This window comes from Crocuta crocuta, unplaced genomic scaffold (genome assembly GCF_008692635.1).
Source record: "Crocuta crocuta isolate KB4526 unplaced genomic scaffold, BGI_CrCroc_1.0 scaffold177, whole genome shotgun sequence".
Lineage (NCBI taxonomy): Eukaryota > Metazoa > Chordata > Mammalia > Carnivora > Hyaenidae > Crocuta > Crocuta crocuta.
The window spans coordinates 5,382,125-5,390,862 of NW_027531880.1; the positions used below are offsets into that span (position 1 = coordinate 5,382,125).

Here is an 8,738-nt window from a genome sequence, read left to right on the forward strand (position 1 = left end):
AGTCCGGCCCAGCGCGCGAGCGGCCGCCGTTCCGCAGCCAACCGCCACCACCGTGGCAAAGCCGGCAGGTCGCGCAGTGCTACTTGTCCTGCTGGCTGATGCTCTCAGGCCTGGGCTGGCTGACCTTCTCCGGCCGTCGTGAGTGCAGCACCCTGCTCCGTAGACGGCCACCTGTCGCAGAGCCTCTGGGCGTGGCGGGCTCAGAAGTAAAGCATGTACATTGTCAAATCTAGATAGCACATAATATTTTTAATGGTAAACCTCTTCTAATATTAGCATGATTTTTATGAATGATTCATTACGTATAATTTCTATGACAATTCTATAACATCTATCATTTGTACCCATTTATTTTTATTTTTTATATTTTAAGTATTTAAATTACAGGTAGTTAACATACAGTGTAATATTAACTTCAGATATAAATTTAGTGATACAACACTCACATACTGCACCTGGTACTCATACAAGTGCACTCCTTAGTCTCCATCACCTGTTTTACCCATCTCTCCCTTCCTCCTCCCCCCTGAGCACCATTAGTGTGTTCTCCATAATTAAGAGTCTTTCTTGGTTTTGCTCTTCTTTCTCTTTTCCCTCCACTTTGCCCTTTTGTTGTTTTCTTAAATTTCACATATGGGTGAAATCATGTGATATTTGTATTTGGCTTATTTTGCTTAGCGTAATATTCTCTAGCTCCATCCATGCCCTTGGAAACGGCAAGATTTCGTTCTTTTATATGGCTGAGTAATCCAGTGTGTGTGTGTGTGTGTGTGTGTGTGTGTGTGTGTCACCTTAATGCATTCAATAATCAATGGACACTGGGCTGTTTCCATAATTTGACTATTGTAGATAATGCTGCTATAAACATTGGGATACATGTATCTCTGAAATAGTATTTTTGTATTCTTTGGGTAAATAACTAGCGGTGTAATTCCTAGATCATAGGGTATTTCTATTTTTAACTATTTGAGGAAACTCCATAGTGTTTTTCCACACTGGCTGTACTAGTTTGCATTCCCACCAACAGTGTAAGAGGGTTCCTCTTTGTCCACATCCTCGCCAACATCTGTCGTTTCTTGTTTGTTGAATTTACCCATTGTGACAGGTGAGGTAATATCTCATTGTAGTTTTGATTTGCACTTCCCTGATGCTGAATGATGAGCATCTTTTCAATGTGTCTGTTGGCCATCTGGATGTCTTCTTTGAAGAAATGTTTATTCATGTCTTCTACCCATTCTTAAGTTGAATTGTTTGCTTTTTTGGTGTTTGATAAGTTTGCTGTTTTTTGAAGTTTGAGAAGTTCTTGATATGTTTTCCCTTTATCAGATATGTTGTTTGCAATATCTTCTCCCATTCTGTAGGCTGTCTCTTAGTTTTGTTAGTCTTCCTCACTGTGAAGAAACTTTTAATTTTGATGAACTTAAATTCGTTTCCCTTGCCTCAGGAGATGTATCTAGAAAGAAGTTGGTCAAAGTTGAAGAAACTAATACCTGTGCTCTTCTTTAGGATTTTTATTGTTTCAGGGCTCACATTTAGATCTTTAAATGTGCTATTTTTGTGTTTGGTTCAAGAAAGTGGTCCAGTTTTATTCTTTTGCATGTTGCCATTCAGTTTTCCCAACACCATTCATTGAAGAGGCTTTTTCCCATTGGATATTCTTTCCTGTTTTGTTGAATATTAATAGACCATATAATTGTGGTTTATTTCTGGGTTTTCTATTCTGTTCCATTGATCTGTTTGTCTGTTTTTGTGCCAGTACTATACTGTTTTGATCACTATAGTTTTGTAATATAACTTGAAGTCTGGAATTGTGATGCCTTCAGCTTTGCTTTTCGTCTTCAAGGTTGTTTGGCTATTCGGGTTTTTTGTGGTCCATACGAATTTTGGGAATGTTAGTTCTATTTCTGTGAAAAACGTGATTGGTGTTTTGGTAGGGATTCCGTTGAATGTGTATATTGCTTTGAGTAGTATAGACATTCTTTGTATTTGTTCTTCTAAAATTTTCTATAGTTTTTATCATAGAGATCTTTTATAATTTTGGTTAAGTTTATTCCTAGGTATTTTATGGGTTTTTTTGTACAATTATGAATGGGATCAGTTTATTGATTTCTCTTTCTGTTGCTTCATTGTTGGTGTATAAAAATGCAACTCATTTCTGTACATGATTTTGTACCCTGAGATTTGCTGAATTCATGGATCAGTTCTAGTAGGCTTCTGGTGAGGTCTGCCAGGTTTTCTATGTAGAGTATCATGTCATCTGCGAAAGTGGAAGTTTGACTTCTTCTTTGCCAATTCTGATGCCTTTTATTTCCTTTTGTTGTCTGATGGCTGATGCTAGGACTTCCAGCACTATGTTAAACAGCAGTGGTGAGAGTGGACGTCCCTGTCGTGTTCCTGATCTCAGGGGGAAAGCTCTCATTCTTTCCCTGTTGAGGATGATGTTAGCTGAAGGCTTCTCATAGATGGCTTTTATGATGTTTAAATAAGTTCCTTCAATTCTGACTTTCTCGAGGGTCTTTATTAAGAAGAGATGCTGTATTTTGTCAAATGCTTTTTCTGCATCTATCGACAGGACCATATGGTTTTTATCTTTTCTTTTGTTAATGTGATGCATCNCGCGCCCCCCAAATATTTTTGTTAGAAAAGGTACATGATATGATTTCAGGGTTTTTGTAATTTATTCAGGCCTGACCTAATATGTGATCTGTTTTGGAGAATGTTTCATGTGTTCTTGAAAAGAATATGTATTCTGTTGTTTTAGGATGGAGTGTTCTGAATATATCTCTTCAGTCTCTTTCTTCCAATGTGTCATTCAAAGCTATTATTTTCTTGTTGCCTTTTATTTAGATGATATGTCCATTGATGTAAGTGTGGTGTTAATTTTTTTTTTATTTTTGAGAGAGAGAGAGAGAGACAGGGCATGAGAAGGGGAGAGGCAGAGAGAGACAGAGACAGAGAATTTGAACCAGGCTCCAAGCTCTGAGCTGTCAGCACAGAGCCTGATGTGGGGCTCGAACTCATGAGCTGTGAGATCATGACCTGAGTCGAAGTCAAACGCTTAACTGACTGAGCCACCCAGGCGCCCCATTTTTCAACATTTCTAAATGTAACCATTTCAAATTAAAATTTCACATGACAATAAATGCTAATGACCATTGCTCTTAGTTTTCAAATACATTTAGCGTCCTTAATTTTAGTGAAATTTGATTATGATTAGTTCTGTTATACATTCTGAGATTGAAGATAGCAACATATATGTACATATAATTTTGAGACATGTATGATACCATCTATGTTGGTATAAAAGAATACTTACATTTAAAAATGATGGCATCTGACTTAAGAATTTTAAATTTCTACGAATTACTTTTTCTGAATACTTTGCTATAGGTCACATATGCCATCAAAATTGACAGGAAAACATATACCCTTCATCTTGAAGTACAGTAAGTGGCTATTCTTCTTTTCATATACTTTTTAGTTTCTTAAAGTTTTACAATCACTACCCTAAATTGAGCCTAAACAAGAGCATGACTATTGTATTTAACATGTTACATTTTTGTGATTCAAGTCAGATTAGAATTTCCAGTCTCCATCTTTAGATTTTAAATGTAATATTGGAGCCAAATGCTAAGTTAATGATGCAAATAATAATGTATAATTAGTTAAATTAAAATTACTGTATGTAACTCCTTGAAATATAACCACAATAGCAATAATTAAAGGAATAACTCTATTTGCCCATGTTTAAATTTGTTCACCTTCATGTCATTTTATGGATTTATGTGCTTTTAAGCGTTTTACTAAATATTATGCCATAATTTTTTCTCATCTCGGTGTAATATATAATTTAATCTCTTAAAGTTCTGTTTCCGGGGCGCCTGGATGGCCTAGTTGGTTAAGCGTCCGACTTTCGCTTAGGTAATGATCTCGCCATTCGTGGGTTCAAGCCCTGCGTCGGGCTTTGTGCTGACTGCCAGCTCAGAGCGTGGAGGCTATTTCGGAGTCTGTATCTCCCTCTCTCTCTGATCCTCCCCTGCTCACGCTGTCTCTCTCTCTCTCTCTCTCAGAAGTAAATAAAACATTTAAAAAAATTTTTTTTAATGTTTGTTTATTGTTTTTGAGGGGGTGAGGAACCGAGAGCGGGGACAAAGGATTATGAAGCAGACTCTGTGCTGATAGCAGAGAGCCTGATGCGGGCCTCAAACTCTTGAACAATGAGATCATGATCCGAGCCTAAGTCAGATATTTAACCAACTGAGCCACCCAGGTGCCTTTCCACCATTTTCTATTCTAAATTTCATCTTTCCCTTAAATAAAAATATAGAAACCTGTGTAAAAAAAGTTTGTTTTTACACAGTTGGAATACTGTTTTGCTGCTAGCAGATGTTATTTAATAATGGTGTTAATTTTTTTACTCTTTGTATGTATTTTAACTTATTCTTTAATAATTAGTATTCTGTAGAATGTAATATTGGTAGATAAGAAGTTATTTCAAGGAAGTGTCACTCTGAGTACTGCAGTAAACATCCTTGTATGTAAATTCTTATGTAATAGAGATTTTTTTATAGACTTGATATTAAGAAATGGGTTTCTAGATCAAGAAGTATGAGTAATAGTAATAATATTGATAATAGTAATAACAACAACATCAAAAGTAACAGACATTTAAGGAGCACATGGCATTTGCCAGATGTATTTCTAAGCAATTTGCATGTAAAACTGATTTAATTTTCACAACAGCCTTCTTTATTACTCATATTTTGTATTAAGATTTTGAGAGATCTTGTCAGTTTCTGGAAAGAAAGTAGCAGTTTAGATTTTCAAAAGCATGCAATATGTGCTAAAATATTATATTACATCTTCATGTCAATTTGTATTTCCCTAAGTAACCTCTCTAAACAATTATCGGCTTTTTGAAGTTTCCTGTTTCCAGTTAAATATTTATTTTTCAGAGCAGTTTTAGGTTCACAGCAAAATTGAGTGAAAGATACAGAGAGCATCTGTATGCCCTGTGCCCCCCACCTCCTGCACATGTATAGCCTCCCCATTATCAACATGCCCTACCAGAGTGATACAGTCATTATGTTTGAAGACTCTACATTGACACATCACGATTACCCAAAGTCCATAGTTTTTATTAGTCTCAATTTTTCTTTATTGACTTTTTTCTTTTTATTAAAAAGAAAATTTGTGAGAATAATATGTACAATTTGACACACATGCAAGCATTTCATTTATGTGTTTTTCTAAAAAGCATACATGGCAGGTAATTGTGAAATATGTTATTCCCATGCCCAGATATATTCAGTTCTTTCATTCCCCAGTGCTAATCACATTTATGATACTGACATACACTCTTCTGCCATAATTTTATCATTCATCTGCAGGCCTGGAAATTAAGAACCATCATGTTTTCACTATTACTTTAAGTAAATGTAAATGGCACAATACTCTTCTGTATAATTTATTTACCATAATATGGTGGACCACTCATGTGACTCCAAATCTTTACCTTTCCCTGTATCTTCACTCTTTGCCACGTAACTTTGAGTTCCTATCATCAAGAGGTGGACTATATACATCTATCCTGGCCTCCCCACCCCCAGCCCTTGGATATGAGTTTATCTATGCAAGGCCGACTTCATGGTATGTGGTCCCCAGGACCCTATGGTTATACATGCCCCGTACTTGGTTTAATTCTTTGCTGTTGCTGCCTTGAGATTCATAATACTTTTGAGCAAGAGACCTCATATTTTCATTTCACAATGGGCCCTGCAAATCATGTAGCCCATTCTGTGGCTATGTGACTTACTTTGGCCCAAAAGATGTTAGCTGACTTGATTCAGTAGAGGTTTGAAAAAGCTCCCTGCTTTCCTGCTCTCCATCTTGTTTGTCTGCCATCCCCACGAGAATATGCTCGGGGCAGCTTGCTGGAAGATGGAGAGAGGTGGAGCACAGCCCAGGTGCCCTAATCATCTCTAGATCAGCCAACATTCAGCTGAATCCCAGACCACTGGGCAAGCCCGGCCACCATTAGCAGAACTGCTAGGGCTACTCACACTTGACCCCAAGTGTGAGCAATGGATACTTACGATGTTATTGTATGTGGTTCTGGTTTTGAGGCTGTGCTTTTTGTGCAACATTTTACATAATATTAATTTTTGAGATTCATTCATACTGATGTGTGCAAAGTGAGCTCATGTATTTTAAATACATATGTAATATGTGTAAATCAAGTAAATATATATCATTTATTATTTATTCACCCATATTTATAACAAGAAAAGCTATTTGTGGATGTCCTTGACCATGACTTCCTGGGCACCAGTGAAATTGATGGGTTACAAATGATATAATTCTCAAGAGTGCTATATACTATCAATTTTTATTTCAGAGGGTTTATAACAGTTTTCACTCACACCTGTAATTCAAAAGCATTTCTGTTCTCTACATGCTCAATGAAATGAGTATATTTACTAATTTATGTTTTGAATTAATGGATAAGAAATGCTTTTGTGTTGTGTTTTAATGTGTGCTAATGCTTTATTCTGATTTAATTAATGCTTTTAACATGTTTTAGTTATTTAAGTGTATTGTTTCAAATGTTCAGTGCCTATTCTAATTGAATTTCTTCTCCTGTATTTTGTTTTTTCTTTGGAGTTTTTTGTTTTAATCATTTGTTTTGAGTTATTTTCAATCTATGGCTTATCTCTCTTTTTTCCTCTCCATGACCAGTTTGTGGGAATTTTTGTTTACTGTAAATATTAACCCTTTAACTATTCTATACATTGCAAATATGCCACCCAGACTATTGTTTCTTTCCCCCCATGTTTATGGAATTCATTGCTAAAAAATGAAATTCTTATGTAATCACTGTATTCATATTTTATAGGTTTTCAGATTTCTCTCATGTTTCTCATATTCTGAACTTGTATCATAATATTCTTACAGCATTAAACATATTTTATACTTAACATGTAAATCTAATGGTATCAGTATCTTAACAACTGTATTTTATTTTCCAAGCTTTGTCACTGTTTCTTTTATTTGCAATTTTTTTGCTGACTCGGGTATTGTTTAGTTAGTACGCTTGCAGGTTAGTTTTTTTAGGTAGGGTATGCAGATGGCATGTTTTCTGGATCTGTGCGTATCTTCAAATGTCCCTTTTGTTCTAAATTGGATAGGCTCTTGGCAGTGTATAGAATTTGTGAGTCCTATTACTTTGCTATTTTTGTAATTTGCTATGGTTCATCTTAAGTCAGTTTTCCAGTATGTTTTGTGCACATGTGAGTGCATGTGCATGTATGCATGTAAGATGGGACATTAATCCTCCCTAACATATGGCATAGCCCTTACTTTTCCATTTTAGTTTTAAGTCACTATACATTTTTAAAAATTTAAAAATTTTAATCTATGTTTTTTCATCCCGGGTCATATGGATTTGCCCTCTTTAGTATAGTTTTTCCTCCAACCAATTTCAAATCTTTATTTTGGCTATCCTTTTTACTAGCAAAATTTGTTGTTTTTATTGGCTAAGTTTCAAATTCTCAGCAGACAAATTACCTTTGGCACATTTGTTGAGTTATTTAACTGTCATCATTGTAGTTTGAGTGTCTTTTTCTTTGCCTGAAATGATCTCCTTTGAAAGCTTATTAACTTGTTAACTTTTCTTTAAACAATCATTATTTTCTTTGATCAATTTCTTCATTCAACTTCATTAGGAACTTGCTTTTAAGTTTTGCCTTTTTCTCTTCTGTTGTTCATTTTCCTTACATTGGATAGTGTTTTTCCTTGAATGGTCATTTGTATTTCTGTTACTTCACTAAGGCAGACTTTTTTGTTGTTTTGTGTAGAAGCAAAAGAATACATTTTTACTCAGGATGAATAAACTTGCAAACTCAACTTTTATCCTTTTAATTATCCTTGTCAGAAATCTGTTGAATTTCCTTTTTCTGGGAAATGATTCTGGATTTCCATTTCCACCACCTCCGTTTACATGCTTAGTTACTAAAATGAGGCTCTGCCCTTGTGCCAGAATTCATATTCTAGGTACTTGGTTTAAACCAACCCAGGCCATTTGGCATGTCCTTGAATATATGTGCAATATGAGCTGATAAATAATCAGTCTTTTTTCTGGGAAGCCCTCTGATTTTGTTATTTGAATTAAGGAAAAGGGAAAGCTGTGAGGAACGAGAGATGATAAAGCAGGTCTGGAAAGAGACGTAGGGGTGAAAGTACTCACTCCATGAAAGCCTCTAGTCATTCCTTGCTTCTGCTCGTGATCTGCCCCTTGATATTTGGAATCCTTGAGAAACCCCAGATCTCCCAGCAATTCATAATAGCGTCAAATTGTTCCACAAGAATCACTATCTTCTCTTTAAGAAAATTACACTTCAGTACCATTTAAGTGAGATTTGTCTATAGAGATCATTTAGCTTATTAAATGTGAGCAAAACACTGGTCTCCACTTCTAAACAAAGTCTTTAAGAACTATTGTGTGCTTCTACAATTTCTTTTCTCCTGCTGTAAGAAAGGTGTGTTCCGGTGGGTAGGAGGCATGTCTTTCCCAGGTTCTAGAATAAAAGCAGTGCGGAGCAGACTCTGCAATAAATTTGTAAAGAACAATCATTGTTGTTTTAAGGCATTGAGAATTCTGGGGTTGTTTTTACCAAATCATAATTTCATAGAAACTAACAGGAAAAGCATATATATATATATATATATATATATATATA

At 35.5% G+C, this 8,738-nt stretch overlaps 1 pseudogene across 1 annotated transcript in view; it reads left to right on the plus strand.

The window, feature by feature from the left end:
* Positions 1–45: 45 nt before the first annotated feature.
* Positions 46–8,738, plus strand: part of LOC144239125 (A disintegrin and metallopeptidase domain 3-like) — a 67,051-nt pseudogene continuing 58,358 nt past the window's right edge. Inside the window, exons 1-2 of the transcript XR_013337319.1 lie at positions 46–224; positions 3,391–3,446. The product of XR_013337319.1 is annotated as an A disintegrin and metallopeptidase domain 3-like (transcript). The remainder of the gene's footprint in view (positions 225–3,390; positions 3,447–8,738) is intronic.